This window comes from Pongo abelii, chromosome 4 (assembly GCF_028885655.2).
Source record: "Pongo abelii isolate AG06213 chromosome 4, NHGRI_mPonAbe1-v2.0_pri, whole genome shotgun sequence".
NCBI classification, from domain to species: Eukaryota; Metazoa; Chordata; class Mammalia; order Primates; family Hominidae; genus Pongo; species Pongo abelii.
The window spans coordinates 189,554,104-189,569,888 of NC_071989.2; the positions used below are offsets into that span (position 1 = coordinate 189,554,104).

The 15,785-nt window shown below is 44.8% G+C and overlaps 1 long non-coding RNA gene across 1 annotated transcript; it reads right to left on the reverse strand.

Annotated features, from left to right (window-relative positions):
* Positions 1-5,070: 5,070 nt before the first annotated feature.
* Positions 5,071-11,286, reverse strand: LOC134761458 (uncharacterized). Its single transcript, XR_010140089.1, has 2 exons — positions 11,193-11,286; positions 5,071-7,363 (listed from the first exon to the last, which is right to left on the reverse strand). It is a non-coding gene; the product is annotated as an uncharacterized LOC134761458 (long non-coding RNA).
* Between the last annotated feature and the right edge of the window lie 4,499 nt (positions 11,287-15,785).

Consider the following 15,785-nt stretch of genomic DNA (forward strand, 5'->3'; position numbering starts at 1 on the left):
TTTTGTGACAAAATGTGGTCTGTATGAGGCCCCCACTCAGTATCAACACAGGACGCCTTCCAAAACAATGCAAGAATGTAGGTTCAAGACTGTTTCACGCCCCAGCAAGCACTCATTAGGTGGCACTCAAGGCAAGTTTTTAAAAAAAGGGGGGGAGCACAGGCTTCTGGGGGTTAATAATTTAGTACTGTGCCTGCCACCGTCCAGTTGTTGCTGGTTTGTGGCAATCACAGCTGCGTTGTGTCACACCACTGATTAATTCCTAGGAACTGCTAAGGGCTGACCTTTTCAGATGACTGACCTGTCTAAATAAATCAAACCCATTTGAGGTCATGTCTGTGGGCACAGCAAGCTGCCTTGCTTGCATTCTGCCATGGCTTCTCGAGTGGGTGAAAAACAATTGGAATTTCAGTGAGGAACTGGATGTAATATACGAAATGGCTCAGATCTACTCAGCTGGAACCCAGGTGAGGAGAATATTCCGAGTAAAAAAATCATGATTTGTCGTTTTCTGGGCTTTGGCACTATATAGAACACCACAGGCAGTTTGTACCACGGTAGAGCTCAGGGATGGCTGGCCTGAGGGACACACAGACCCCAGACTCATCTCCCTCTCTCAGCCAGGGTGGTAGCTCTCCCTTCACTCCCTGATGTCCTCAGACTTTATTCCCAGCTCAAATGCCACTCTCCTCGAAACTGCAGTACACTGTCAGGATGAGCTTTTGTTGCCCTACATTGGAATTCACTGTGGCACAGCTGTCCCTGGCTTTCCTCCTTTTCCTATTTCTCAGTCCCACAGCAGTGTCTTGAGAGGACTTGGGTGGATGTGCAGCAGCTGCAGGGATGAAGTAGACAGGAGCAGCCATGGAAGAAACTCAGGTTTCAGTGAAGCACTATGAGGAGGTCCTCCCAGGGAGGCTGTGGAATCAAAATGTTAAAAGGGGTAGAAAAAAAGGGAGCTACAGGATGAAGATTTTGCCTACCACGTTTTAAGAAAATATAAAAAGATAAGTGATACAGTGAATGAGGCAGGACTTTTGGCTAAAATCGGAGTAAAATTTGTAGATTCCAGTAAACCAAATCCCTAGAGAAGAGTCGCAGCCAAGACAGTGTTAGAAACTTGGTTGCAAATTGTACAAGTTTGAACTGAGAAGGCCAAGTTTGTGGGTTAATGGAAAATAGAAAAATAGGCATCCCAAGAAGGATACATTGTTTTCCTGTTAAAGAAGCAAGGAAGTACACTTTGAAAAGTAAGTATGGGAAAGAATGAGGTTAGGGCTACACAGAGATGCCATGGCACACTGGTTATCTGCCTTAGGTTCAAATGCCAACTGTACCACAATGCTGTGTGCCCATGGGCAAATTCTTAACCTCTCTGTGCCTGTTTCCCCACCTGCCGCATGGAAGATTTATAACGGCCACCTCATGGTTTTATGAAAGTTGGAAGAGTTGTCAGCAATGGTGTTTGGCACATAGTACTGTTATTATATTATTTTATTATATAACATAATGTATATTTTTATTTTATTATATTATACACTATAATTATATATTATATATAATTATATACTATATTATATTATATTATATTGTATTTTATATTATATATTATAATTATATTTTATATTATATTATATATTATAATTATATATTATAATTATATTTTATATTATATTATATATTATAATTATATTATATATTATAATTATATTTTATATTATATTATAATTATATATCATATTATATAATATATTATATAATTATATTTTATATTATATAATATATTATAATAAAATAATATAAATTATATGTTATATATAAAAAATACTAAAATTTGAAATATCTAGTGTCATTTATTTGGAATAAAAGAGGGAACTTTACGGATAACCTGATCAAATCCTCTGTGATTCCACAGATGAGGAACCACCGTGTCATTATATGATTTTATTAATCATTCCAGACTCATTTTATTCTTTGGGTCACCCTTAAATGGCTTTCATTTACTTAAATCTTGTCTTCCAGTATGATTCTTGAATGCAAGAACTTGTGTCTTAACTGTGTGCTCCTAACAGTGTTAGGCACACTTAGCAGAACTTAAATACTGGTTAGATTTTTTTAAATACAAAATTTCAAATTTATCCCAGTGGCAACCATTTCCACGTTAACAATGATTAGGGGTTTTTTGTTGTTGTTTTTTTTTATTTTATTTATTTTTATTTATTTATTTATTTATTATTTTTTTTTTTTGAGACGGAGTGTTGCTCTGCCGCCCAGGCTGGAGTACAGTGGTGCGATCTCGGCTCACTGCAAGCTCCGCCTCCCGGGTTCACGCCATTTTCCTGCCTCAGCCTCCCGAGTAGCTGGGACCACAGGCACCCCCCAGCGCGCCCAGCTAATTTTTTGTATTTTTAGTAGAGACGGGGTTTCACCATGTTTGTCAGGATTGTCTCGATCTCCTGACCTCGTGATCTGCCCGCCTCGGCCTCCCAAAGTGCTGGGATTACAGGCGTGAGCCACTGCCTGTAATGTTTTTTTTAAATACCAGTTTGATTTGACTTTTTTAAAACTATAATGCCAATTTAAAAGACCCAGATGGCCCTGGCAGAAGAGTCTGGATGAGTAAGTGTTAACAAAGGGTGATAAGGCCTCAGAAGGAATTGTGGCCAGGCAGAGAGAGAGAGGAGAGAACCAGTGAAGCAAGACTCGGTTCTTTGGAAGGACGCCCTGCAAGGCCCTGGAGCCCAGCCCAAGGTCCTGGCTGCCAAAGACTTGGAGAAGTCTCGTCCAGGAGGTGACGTTCCTCCTTGCCTCTAGCCAAAGGTTAAAGGAACAGCCTGAAGAGGAGGAAGGCAGGGAAGAGTGCAGCGCTTCATGATAACATCGGTGTGTGAGCAATTTCACACAATAACCGACTTTCTGTTGAGGGATAGGTGTAGGGTGGGAAAAAGAAGAATAACAGGAAAAACCAAGCCCAAAGGTCCTGATTCTGAGCGGATGGACAGACCTGGCCTATGTGGGGCAGAGGGTGGGCTTTGACGGAAAGGCAAGAGTCTGGCAGGCGGGTGGGGTAGGGTGGGGATCAGAGTGTATTGCCTGAATTTAGTCTCATAAAACTTGTGTGTGTGTGTGTGTGTGTGTGTGTGTATACTGGCTGATGGTCCTCCTGAACTGTAGTCACAGTCCAGAACGCCTGAAGCACCTGATATGATAATGAAACTTGCAGGGTGTTCTTTGTGAAAACGATGTTGGGTCAACAGCCAGGTATTAGTTTCACACTCACAGGTGAGGGAAAATCACCCTTCTGGAACCACCCTACCTTGTCACTGAGTCTACAGTCCCAGCATACAGACGGCAATGCTTCCTTTAATTTGGGGTTCCCAGTTTTAGTTGGTTGTAATCACTTTCTAAAAGCATACACTGGACACATTGTTGCCAGGAGTCTTAGGCAATAAGTGATAATGTGGGGCAAGAGGCACTGTCCAAATGGCCATGTGATTTTTTTGTTTATTTCTTCCTTTAAAGGGAAGACTTTGAAATCCTTGGAGATTACTTGACATAAGTCCTCAGAACCACCCCAAATGGTTTTGAAAGATTTATAACTTCTTTCATGTGCTGAGTATATGATGCTCTTACTTAGGAAGAGGAAGAAAAAATGTTTACAGTTTCACTTTGAGCTTTAAAAAATTCCTTTAACAATTAGCTCTTGATTCAGAAATTATAAATAAAACTGTTTTATTGTCCAATTTACTGAAACATTGTGTCCTGTAATGTTTTAGTCTTTATTGGTCCAGGGATTTAATTTTAATCTTGCACTTTTTGTAGAAAACAGCTTATAAATTTTAACTCTAAATATTTATTGTTCTGTACCAATTGTACTGATCTCTTATGTTGGAGATTTGCATTCATGCATAGATGAAATGGATTTGCCATTCTTTATTAGTGGACAATAATGACTGACCATAGAATTGGGTATAAGTACAGGCTTTAAAGGCAGAGAAACCTGCATTTGAAATGAACCCTGTTATACAGGAACACTATGACTTTGAAAGGCGTATAAACACTTGGAGCCTCAATGTCCTTAGCTGTAAAATGGGAACAATAAGATTACCTAATTTACAGAGCTGTTGTGAGGCCTATATAAAGCCTTGTGTGGCTGAGATCGTGCTAGTAGTATCCGCCAAATCCCACCTCAGTTTCCTCTTCATGAACATAACACCACGTTTTCCACCAGTTTGAGTCTCCACGTGATAGCTCTAGCCAACAAGCCACCATATAGATACATGTTGTAGGTGATGCAGTTACAACATAAAGGAGGGTTGTCCAGTCCACAAAGGACCTCATGTGAGCAAGCGATCAGCCTTTTATTTGTAAAGCCACTGAGGTTTGAGTTCTTTTTTTGTTTTTTTTTCTGTGCTACGGGAGCATTGTCTAGCCTACCCTAATACATTTGACATATGATAAACAATTGATAAATTTTGATATTTAAAGCCAGGCGCAGTGGCTCATGCCTGTAATCCCAGCACTTTGGGAGGCCAAGGCGGGCAGATCACCTGAGGTTGGTGTTCGAGACCAGCCTGACCAACATGGTGAAACCCTGTCTCTACTAAAAATACAAAAAATGAGTCAGGCATGGTGGTGGGCACCTGTAATCCCATCTACTTGGGAAGCTGAGGCAGGAGAATTGCTTGAACCCAGGAGGTGGAGGTTGTAATGAACCGAGATCGTGCCACTGCACTCCAGCCTGGGCAACACAGCAAGACTCCATCTAAAAAAAAAAAACTGGTATTTAAGGTGTCTGTGAACCAATGTGGAATGATGCCTTGAACATACATTATTAAGAGAGAGAAGCAAGACAGAAAAGAGTATATAGTGCGCCACATTTTGTATAAGAAAGAAGGATAAATTAAAATGTATATATGTACTTGCTCATGTTTGCAAAAAGAAACACAGGAGAGGAAAAACCAGAAACGAATCAACTTGATGACCTATCCTTGTAGGGAGACTGGGGCAGGGTGGTGGGGATGTGCACGGGAGTGAGACTTCTCTGATCAAACGTTTTTACACAATGTTGATTTTTGAACCATTTATTCCCTATATATTCAGAAATAAAAGTAATTTATAAAGGAAAATGCCTTAAAATTGGACTTTAAGAGAAATAAATGACCAACTCTATATAAAATTGATCCAAACCAACAATAAATGAAAAGGTGAATTTGGGTAACTTGAACATACTACTCTGACTATATCTATATATCAATACTATTAGGAACTAGGAATTTTTCAATATAAGAGGAAAAAGATAAAATATAAAAAAAATTTAAACACTGTTAAATTTCAAGAGCAATACAAACTCATACTATTTCACTATATATGTATTTTTATTATATATATATTCATTACATATGTAAATAAAGCATCCTAGTTGTGTTCCTGAAAAAGCGTACAATGACACCCTAGTGGTAACGAACATAACTAACCCTCATATCTTCCATCTCCTGCTATAATAAATGGTACAGGCAAGAATAATCAATGGATACTGAAACCATTACATAAACGTGGCAGGGCAATAGAATATTCCTACAGGGGCAAAGTACACCCTGCAAATCATGCAGTAATTTAAAAGGGAAAAAAATGTTGGATCCAATTTATACCCACCCAGCACATCCATTTGACCCTGCCTGCCCCTGGGGACCCACTTGCCCTGATCCTAGGTAAAGCAGCTCCAGTGATGGCCGCAAAGTTCCAGCTTCCACCTTGTCACCTTACCTCCTATAATGACAGGCACCGCTGTCTTTGGCAAGGCCATGTCATTACACCTGCCAGGGCAGGAGCTGCAGCAACTCCTGTGCCCAGGTCCAGCAGGAGCCCCGGGCAAACTGGCTTTCCCAGTGGCTGTGTGGAGGCACCTACTAACACAATCCTGAAGTACAAGTGCTTTAACACCACGTGAGCTTTGTCTTGTAGGACTCCTCTGAGATGCAATGGAGCTACACAGCACCTCCAAAGATGTCTCACACAGCCAAGCAGCCAGCTGTGCTGTTTATCAAGCAGTGGCTTTATTCAGCAGTGGACCATCTTGTATTTTTCCCCCTCAATTCATTTTCCCCCTTTCTTTCACAGCATTGCACCACCACCCCGCAAAGCAATAGCATGTAAACTTTGCCTCAGTTGATGTTCCAGGCAAAGGTACCTTCTCATGGACATATAATAATTACTTTCTCAACAGGTCATCCCCCTGAGCATCACTGCTGGCAAAAACCCAGTGTGAGGACCTCCTCATGGAATACCTGTAAAGTATTCTTTATAGCCAAATAAATAAATAAATAAAAGAAAAAAGTTTATTCAAACCTAAAACCTAACTTCCATTATAAGGGCTTAAAAGTAAAAGTTGAAGGACACCATCAGGAAACAATCGGGCAAGCCAGGGATGTGTGACCTTCTTTAAGACAGCTGGCCCAGATTCCTCAAGTCAATGACGTAAATCGAAACCAAACAGAAGTTAAGGTGGGGGAGATTTTCCAGATTAGCCTCCAGATGGAATCCATAAGCCTTGATTAGATCTCGGGGGAAACTGCATACAAACATTTAAGGGACAATTGCAAAAATTTTAAAATGACTTGGATATTAGTTGTGACTGTAGAATCATTATTAAGTTTCCTAGGTATGATAGTGGTATTGTGGTTACATGGGAGATTTTCTTTATTCTTAGGAGATTCACATTGAAGCACTTACGGATCATGATGTCATACTGACAACTTATTTTCAAAAATGGTGTGTATCATGTGTTTGTGGGGAGACAGAGAGAAGAGAAAAACCAAATATGGTAAAACGTTAACAACCATTGAATCTAGATGAAAAGCATTTGTGGTTTCTTTTGACATTTTTCAGTGTTGAAAATTTTCATAATAGGAGGTAGACAGATAAATATCAGTAAAAACCAGATAAAATTTAGGATACATATGTATTTGAAGAACTTTTTAAAGCCATGTTTTCTTTTCCTCAACCAGTTTCAAATAAGCAGCCAATACTTTATCAGGAACTAATTCATCCACCTCAGAATGGATATTCACATCCAAATTGCTGTGCTTTCAAAAGCTTTTTAACCTCTTGTTTCTTGCTAGCACTTTCCCAGTGGAAATAATTTGATGTCATTTCTGCACACCCAAATTCCTGTTGGCAGGATAATCAGCAAGTAATACAGAGAGCTGCTTCCTTCAACAGCTGCATTCACCAAAAAACCGAGGGCCGATTATGTGGAGAAATATCCTTCAGAGGTACGGCATCAGGTAAAGGCATCAGTGATCTTTTCCATGCATTCCAAATACTGTATTGGATCAAACTGGAGCAGCATCATTCTCTACAGCTGTATTGGCAACAGACAGACACAAATGAACTATTTAATATGGCAAAATGCACAGCTATTTGAGGCTTCTATTATTAGCACCAGTTCTCGACTCACTGGGAAAACTCTTCTTCAACTTGTTAATGCAACAGTTTTATTTGTTTGGACACAGCTTTCCATTATCATTCTTCCCACCCCAAACTTCCCTTTATCCCCAAGAGGCCTCCAGACAGAGGTGTTTCCAGCTGGCCCCAGTTCAGCTGATCTCCAGTCCGTCTGCCCATGAGAGTCCCAGGAAAGCATGCTGTCCAGCTAAGCCGCCTGGGCTTTGCTCTGGACTCTTAAGGAGTCCCTACAGGTCAGGTCTTCCCTGCTCCATCCAGAGAGGGGACCCTCTCATACTGCAGAATGCTCGAAGTCCACAAATGTTCATTCTTCCCTTCGTTACTAGTAGAACTAACTCAGTTAAGGCTGAGCTCATGGTAGGCAACCTCAAACTCTCAGTGGCTTATCAAAAAAGTCATTTATTTTTCTTGCAGGCCGGTGGAGGCCACTCTGCTTCAAGCTGTAAGCCGAGTCAGGGCTGCTTCACTTGTCTCTCATGCTCTGAACCAGTGACCACCTGGGGTGGCAACAGGGCCAGAGGACGAGCAGAGACACAAGAGGCATCATAAGGCCTCAGCTCAGAACTAACAAACTCGCTTCTGCCCACATTCCATTGGCCCAAGCCCTGCATGAGTTGTGGAAAAGTACTCTCCACTTTGGTGAACATTACTAAGAGAAAAGAGGGAAGAAGAATTGCAGGCAAGCAATACCATCTACTTGGCCTCCTATGCAGCTTGGTGTATACCTGCACCTAAGTTCTGGCCTGTAGGATGTGAGGGGAAGTGAGGTGTGCAACTCCAGGCCCTGCCCCTGTAAAGACTGGGCCCTGCCTTTCCCCTGCCCATCTGCTGGGGGCATGGTAGGAGGGCAGCAGTTGCCTGGCCCAGAGATAGATGGCACAGCTATCCTGCTGGTCCTACCTCTAGACCGCCACATGTACCTCACTTATACTGCTTGGGTATTGCATCTTAGCTATTGCATCTTAAAACCCTAACTAGCACACCATTCATTCATTCATTCATTCCCCCATTCAACAAGTACGTACTGAGTGTGTTTGTGCCAGGCATTGCACTAGGTTTTGGAGAGATGACAGTGAACAAAAACAAACTTGGCTGTTCTGTATCTTGGCTGTGGCAGTGGTTACACAGCCTACACATGTGATAAAACTGCATAGAACTAAATACACACACAGAGAGGAATGCCAGTCAAACTGGGAATTAAAGAATCAAAAAGTCACCGGTGACTCAAGATGGCAGCAGTCCAGCTCAACCATACAGATGACAGCAGTGTGCCAAAGTATGGCAAAGCAATGATTTAAAAGGAATTGAGGCAGAGCTGCCAGGCAGGCATGCTCACCTTGGACTTTGAAGCAAGACAGACATAAAGGTCTTTGTTCTTTAAGTAGAGTGTCCATATAATTTATCATCCAAACTGAGACACCTGTGAAAATAATTACACTGGAACAACTTGTGTGACTGATCAGCTGGTCACTCCATCTTTAAGTCATTGTCTTGTTGAGTCTGTTATCAGAGCCCATGGAGTGCCATGCATGGACAGCTTATTTAGGCACAACAGAGAAAAATTAAAGGGAAGGAGGAGCAAGGAAGAGTGGAAAGGATAAAGAAATGGTGAGCATTGGCAGGAAACAATGCAAGGAGAAAAGCGAACAGGAATAGAATTTTCTACTAATTTGCTGTGTGTTCCTGTGTCAGTTTATAAATTAGTGTCTGTATTTACGACTGACTGGAAGAACCAACTTTTTAGATCCTCTCGTCCAACAAAGCTGCAGATTTCTTTATTGAGATGGAGTTGAGAAAGCTTTAAAACAGGCCAAAGCAACATGAGGACATATGTCATGAGAAGAGAAATGGTCTTCCATAAATTGAGTGCTGGGGAAGGCTTGGTGTAGGTAATTTAGAGGTTCTCAAACTGTGGAGAAGCTCAAAATATGTTCCTTTTGAGCCTTGGTCTTCTAGTTAGGCCACTGGCTAAGCCACCATACAAAAAGACACCAAACACACTGGCTTCAACAAGACAAGCCTCTGTTTCTCTTTCAGGTGACAGGAGAAGCAGAGGACTAAGCTTTCTTTTCCAAGTCCTGAAAGTTGCCCCTTCACTTCTGCTCACATCCCATTGGCCAGAGACTTGAAAGGAAGCTGGGCACATGCCCTGCCAAACCTCTGGTGGTAAGGCTTTCCGTTACTAAATGGAAGAAAGGGACACAGGGTGTTTTGGAGTTGACACCTAGCTCTTTGGAGGTGACTCAGATCACTCAGGAGAGTCTGTAAGGCCCAGTAGGCAACACCCCAATCCTCCGGTCTCTACCCGAGAAGCTCCACCTTCATCTATTTGAGGGTTCTATGTTGTGGGAAGTCAGGGACCCCGAATGGAGGGACCGGCTGGAGCTGTGGCAGAAGAACATAAATTGTGAAAATTTTATTTTAATATGGACATTTATCAGTTCCCAAATAATGCTTTTATAATTTCTTATGCCTGTCTTTACTTTAATCTCTTAATCCTGTTATCTTCGTAAGCTGAGCATGTATGTCACCTGAGGACCACTATGATAATTGTGTTAACTGTACAAATTGATTATAAAACGTGTGTTTGAACAATATGAAATCAGTGCACCTTGAAAAAGAACAGAATAACAGCAATTTTTAGGGAACAAGGGAAGACAACCATAAGGTCTGACTGCCTGTGGGGTCAGGCAAAAAGAGCCATATTTTTCTTCTTGCACAGAGCCTATATACGGATGTGCAAGTAGGGAAAATATCGCCGAATTGCTTTCCTAGCAAGGAATATTAATAATTAAGACCCTGGGAAAGGAATGCATTCCTGGGGGGAGGTCTATAAATGGCCGCTCTGGGAGTGTCTGTCCTACGTGGTAGCGATAAGGAGCATGTATACGTCCGTATCCTGAGATACGTCCTGGTCTCCTGCAGTACCCTCAGGCTTACTAGGATTGGGAAACTCCATCCTGGTAAATTTTTGCTCAGACCGGTTCTCTGCTCTTGGACCCTGTTTTCTGTTAAGATGTTTATCAAGACAGTACGTGCACCACTGAACATAGACCCTTATCAGGAGTTCTGCCTTTTGCCCTTTGTCCTGTTTCCTCAGAAGCATATGATCTTTGTTCTGCCTTTAGCCCTCTGAAGCATTTGATCTTTGTGACCTACTCCCTGTTCGTACACTCCCTCCCCTTTTGAAATCCTTAATAAAAACCTGCTGGTTTTAAGGCTCAGGTGGGCATCACGGTCCTACCGATATGTGATGTCACCCCTGGTGGCCCAGCTGTAAAATTCATCTCTTTGTACTCTTTCTCTTTATTTCTCAGCCGGCCAACACTTATGGAAAATAGAAAGAACCTTCGTTGAAATATTGGGGGTGGGTTCCCCTGATATCTGGCCCCTATCGGCTTCCCCCGATAGTTCTATCTAAATTTTTATCTGAAAAATAAGTTTCTCTGCTGTAAAAAAGAAACTTTGAAGACCATTTTACAGAAGACTGGTTTGCCAAGGTGGAAAAAGAAGCTCATCAGTGATATGACTTAGCCAAAAGCACTGGTTATACCTCTATACCTCGGAGCTGACACTGAAAGCCCCAGCCATAGTCTTTCTGCCCCAAGGAAAGCCTGGGGTGGGGGTGGGTGATATTGTCAAGAGCCAGGCCCCAGCTCCTCATACACACAGCTCATTTGCTCTCCCTCCCAACCCCCACCTTCATACTTCTTCCATATGCATACCAAAGAAAATAAGAATCTCAAGGTTGGAAAATCCCATTTTGCTTCAAGTGAAGTCACTGGGTTGTCCCCATGAAATGTCTCCACAATGGGTGTGCTAGACCTTTACTCTCTGTGGCACCGCCAAGACCCCCTCACCCTGCCAGAGCCCTCTGAAGTGTACTCAGAATGGAGGGGCTGGAAGTGGGGCCCGTGGTCCTGGTATTCAGCCTCCCCTTCTGACACAAGAATTATCGTGGAACAACTTGTGTGACCGATCAACTGGTCTCTCCATCTTTAAGCCATTGTCTTGTCGACTCTGTTACTGCAGAGTTTGGAGAGGTCTCATGGCTTCTCGGATCCTATTTCCTGAGCTTCCCTGAAGCCAGCTTCTGGCCACTGGTATGTGATGCGAGCACAGTGCCTCCTCCTGCTCCTCCAGGAAGCCTCTGCTGATTGAACGCAGGCCAGATGGCAGGATCTGGGGCAACCTTCTTAGATCACGGGAAGGAAGAGGCATAAGAGGGGAGTGGGTAACAAGATAGTAAGAGCTCCCTCCCTGATGACTACAGAGCCATCCTGGCAGCCCTGGGCCTCCATTTCAGACTTTCATCTTGTCTAAGCCACCACCATCAGGGTCTCAGTCAGTCATCATTCCAATTTACTTGGGTGGCTGGGTGACGGCGGAATACTACCTTCCAGCTGTCTGAGATTAAGCAGAACAGCAGCTATAGCAGTAACAGCAGATCTCCTTCAGTAGCTTGCCATAGGGAAGAGGGTCCAGCGTGAACCGAACTCAACCTCCATTTGTATAGAGGTAGCTGGGCCTTTAAGGTTAGAGTGAAGGAGCAGGGAGGGAGCGATGGTGGGTGGGGGTTGAACAAAGTGGAGATTCACAAAAGCAGACCAGGGCGGGTCACGTGATTAGATGAGCTGTGGGGGCGGCAGCGGCAGCCTCCTACCCTCCTCACCTTCCTGCGCTGGCTGCAGCCAAGAGTTCTTTTGACAGCCTTGAGCTTTCCCGGGCAGGAACTTCCTGGGGCTGCAGTCAGCCTAGAAACATGGCTTTGGGCTGTGGAAACGCTGCTACTGTGGAAGTCTCTTATCGCGGGGTGGACGCGGTCGCTACGCGCCCAGCCTTCTTCTGTGGTTCTCACAGCCCGCCCCCACTTCCATCTCGGGGACCTTTGCGGGGAGGCCTCAGGTCAGCTCCGCCCTTGGGATGGCGGGAGAGAAATCGGACCCAGGGCCTCTGAGCTCGCAGCCCCGACACGTCCCGCCCTCTCCTGCGCTTGCGGGAGCCAGGACGCTTCGGAGGGAAATCTTTTGGACACAGGCCGGGGGAAGAGGAGCCGTAGGCGCCATCACCCAGCTTCCTGGTTTCAGTCATGATTTTTTTTTTGAGACGGAGTTTCGCTCTTTTTGCCCAGGCTGGAGTGCAATGGCGCCATCTCGGCTCACTGCAGCCTCCGCCTCCCGGTTTGAAGGGATTCTCCGGCCTCAGTCCGCCGTGTTTTTATAAATTAGAACGGGCCTATGCGTCAAGCGCGGGTCTCGCGGCTGCGGAGAGAGGCCCAGCAGGGGGCGGGGACGCCAGGAGGCAGGGCCTGGCCGAACTGCGCACGCCCTGTGGTTCTGGCTACGGGTGCCCGGACCTGCCCAACAACTCTTCTCCATTCGCGACCTCCAAACCCCTACCCGGTCCGCAGGGCACTTTCCTCCGCTCTCTCAGGCACGTCCTTGACCTCAGTTGCCACGTGCACATGCTGGTGCCTTCCAGGTCGGTCTTTCTCCACCAGTGTCCACCTGGAACTTTCTTCCTTTTCGTCCTTTGCTGGCCTAACCCCTACTCGGCCTCGGCCCTCAGCTGCCGGCTCTAACAATGCCTCTGTCCTTCCCAGACCCCCATGACCAGGTCAGGCTCTGCTCCCTGCGTTCGTCTCTCCTTGCTTCCCTCCTCCCTCCCCTCTCCCCCTCCCCGGGGCTTCCCCATCAGTGTGGACTCCGACCTCATAAGGACCTGTCTAACGGTCTCTGCTGGATGGAAGCGCAAAACGGACCCTCTCACTCTTGCCTTATCCCCAGCACCAAGGAGGGGCTCAGTAAATATCAGCTCGATAAGCAAAAGTAAAAACTTGAGTGGATGCTGGAAAGACGACGGGAGGGCGGCAGCAGGAGGAAAGTGGGGCCCATGAGGTCAGCTCCTCTTCCATGAAGTTTGACAGTGAAGGACGCAGAGGAATAGAGGAGCCGTGAGACAGCACAGCAGAGTGAAGGGATGCCTGACAACATTGAGGTCAAGCCCAGCAAGTTTGAAAGTGGAAGCTAAGGAGCCCTGCGGGACAAAGTGGGCGAAGGCGGTGAGGGCAGTAGAGTTGAAGGGCGGGTCCTGAATCACAAAAGGCAGCGGGAAAGAATGCCCGTCCAAAGGGACAAAGGAAGCAGGCATCTGCAGGTCTGTTGTACCTGCCCTGAACCTGTTGTCAATACATGATCGAAGGGGAGAGGAAAAAACTGTGGTTGCTTATCTCAGGTGGCCTCAGTCTTGTTGGGCCAGTACAAGGTTAGGTCTTCTGAGAAATGGATATTGGGAGTCAAGGGCCTATGAAGAAATACGCTTGCTTATATATTAGTTAGGATCAACTAAATACCGTAAGAAGCAGAGCCCAAATGCAAAGGCTCCACAGTATAACCCCTCCCCTACCGAAATCTAATTGTTGCTCACTGGACAGTCCAGGATGAGTGTTCAGGTCAGCGGGTGGTTCCTTTCTTTTTGGTCATTCAGGCACTGCTTTGGTTTGAATGTCTGTCGCCTTCAAAACTCATCCTGAAACTTAATTGCCAATGTGGCAGTATTGAGAAAGGGGCTTTTAAGAGATGATCACTGGGTCATGAGGGCTCTGTCCTCATGAATGGACTAATCATTCGGGGTTAATGGATTAATGGATTATCACAGGAGTGGGACTGGTGGCTTCTTAAGAAGAGAAAGAGACCTGAGGAAGCACACTGAGCCCCTCACCATATGATGCTCTGTACCACCCCGAGACCGTAGAGTCCCCACCAGCAAGAAGGTACTCACCAGATGTGACCCCTTGACCTTGGGCTTGTCAGCCTCCAGAGCTGTAAGAAATAAATTCTTTTTCTTTATAAACTGTCCAGTTTCAGGTATTCTGTTATAAGCAACAGAAAACAAAGTAAGATAGGCACCTAGGCTTTGCCATCCCCTAACGTCCTAAGATAGGGGAAAGAAAATGGAGGCGCAAGAAGAGGACATTCTCGTGGACCTAGCATGTAAGTAACAGATGGTTATGCTTACCTTCCTTTGGAGAGGCCTTAGTCACACAGCCTCACCCAACTGCAAAGGCTGGAAAGTGTGGTCTAGTTATGTGCCCACAGATAGGGGAATACAGAGTCTAGCAGGTAGCTAGTGGTCTTCACCACTGTGGTAGCCAGAATAATGGCCCCCGAAAGATGTCCACATCCTACTCCCTGGAACCTGCGAATATGTATTGCATGGCAGAAGGAACTTTATGGATGTTTAGGATCTTGGAATGTTATTCTGGATAATCCCAGAGGGCCCAATGTAATTACAAGGGTCCTTGTAGGTGAAGGAAGGAGGCAGGAAAGTCAGTTTCAGGGTGATGCAGTATGAGAAAGGCTTGACCACCCACTGCTGGCTTTGAAGGTGGGGGTGGGAGGATAAGCCAAGAGATGTAGGCAGTCTCTAGAAAAGACAAGGAATGGGTTCGCTTCTAGAATCTCCATAAAAACACAACTCCTTGGCCAGGTGTGGTGGCCCACGCCTGTAATCCCAGCACTTTGGGAGGCTGGGGCAGGCAGATCACCTGAGGTCAGGAGTTCAAGACCAGCCTGGCCAACATGGTGAAACCCTGTCTCAACTAAAAATACAAAAACTAGCTGGGCGTGGTGGCTCACGCCTGTAATCCCAGCTACTCGGGAGGCTGAGGCAGGAGAATCGCTTGAATATGGGAGGCAGACGTTGCAGTGAGCTGAGATTGCACCATTGCACTCCAGCCTGGGAGACAGAGCAAGACTCCATCTCAAAACAAAAAACAAAAAACACAACTCTTGCTGGCTCCTTGATTTTAGCCCAGTGAGATTCATTTCTAATTTCTTTTTTTCTTTGAGACAGTCTTGTTCTGTCACCCAGGCTGGAGTGCAGTGGCGTAATCATGGCTCACTGCAGCCTCAACCTTCCTGGGCTCAAGTGAACCTTCCACCTCAGCCTCCCAGGTAGCCGGGACTACAGGTGTGCACCACCATGCCTGGCTAATTTTTGGATTTTTTGTAGAGATGGGGTTTCACTATGTTGCCCAGGCTGGTCTGAAACTCCTGTGCCCAAGCAATCCTCCTGCCTTGGTCTCCCAAAGTTCTGAGATTACAGGCATGAGCCACTGCGCCTGGGCTTCCATTTCTGATTTCCAAAACTCTAGGATAATAAATTTACATTGTTTTAAGCCACCAAATTGTGGTAATCTGTTACAGCAGCAATAAGAAATGAATACAGCCATGCTTGATAATTCCTTTATCAAAAGCTACCTATTGGTGTTAGGAAGTATTGTTTTAAATTCTAAGACAGTGTTTTCACTTTCTATC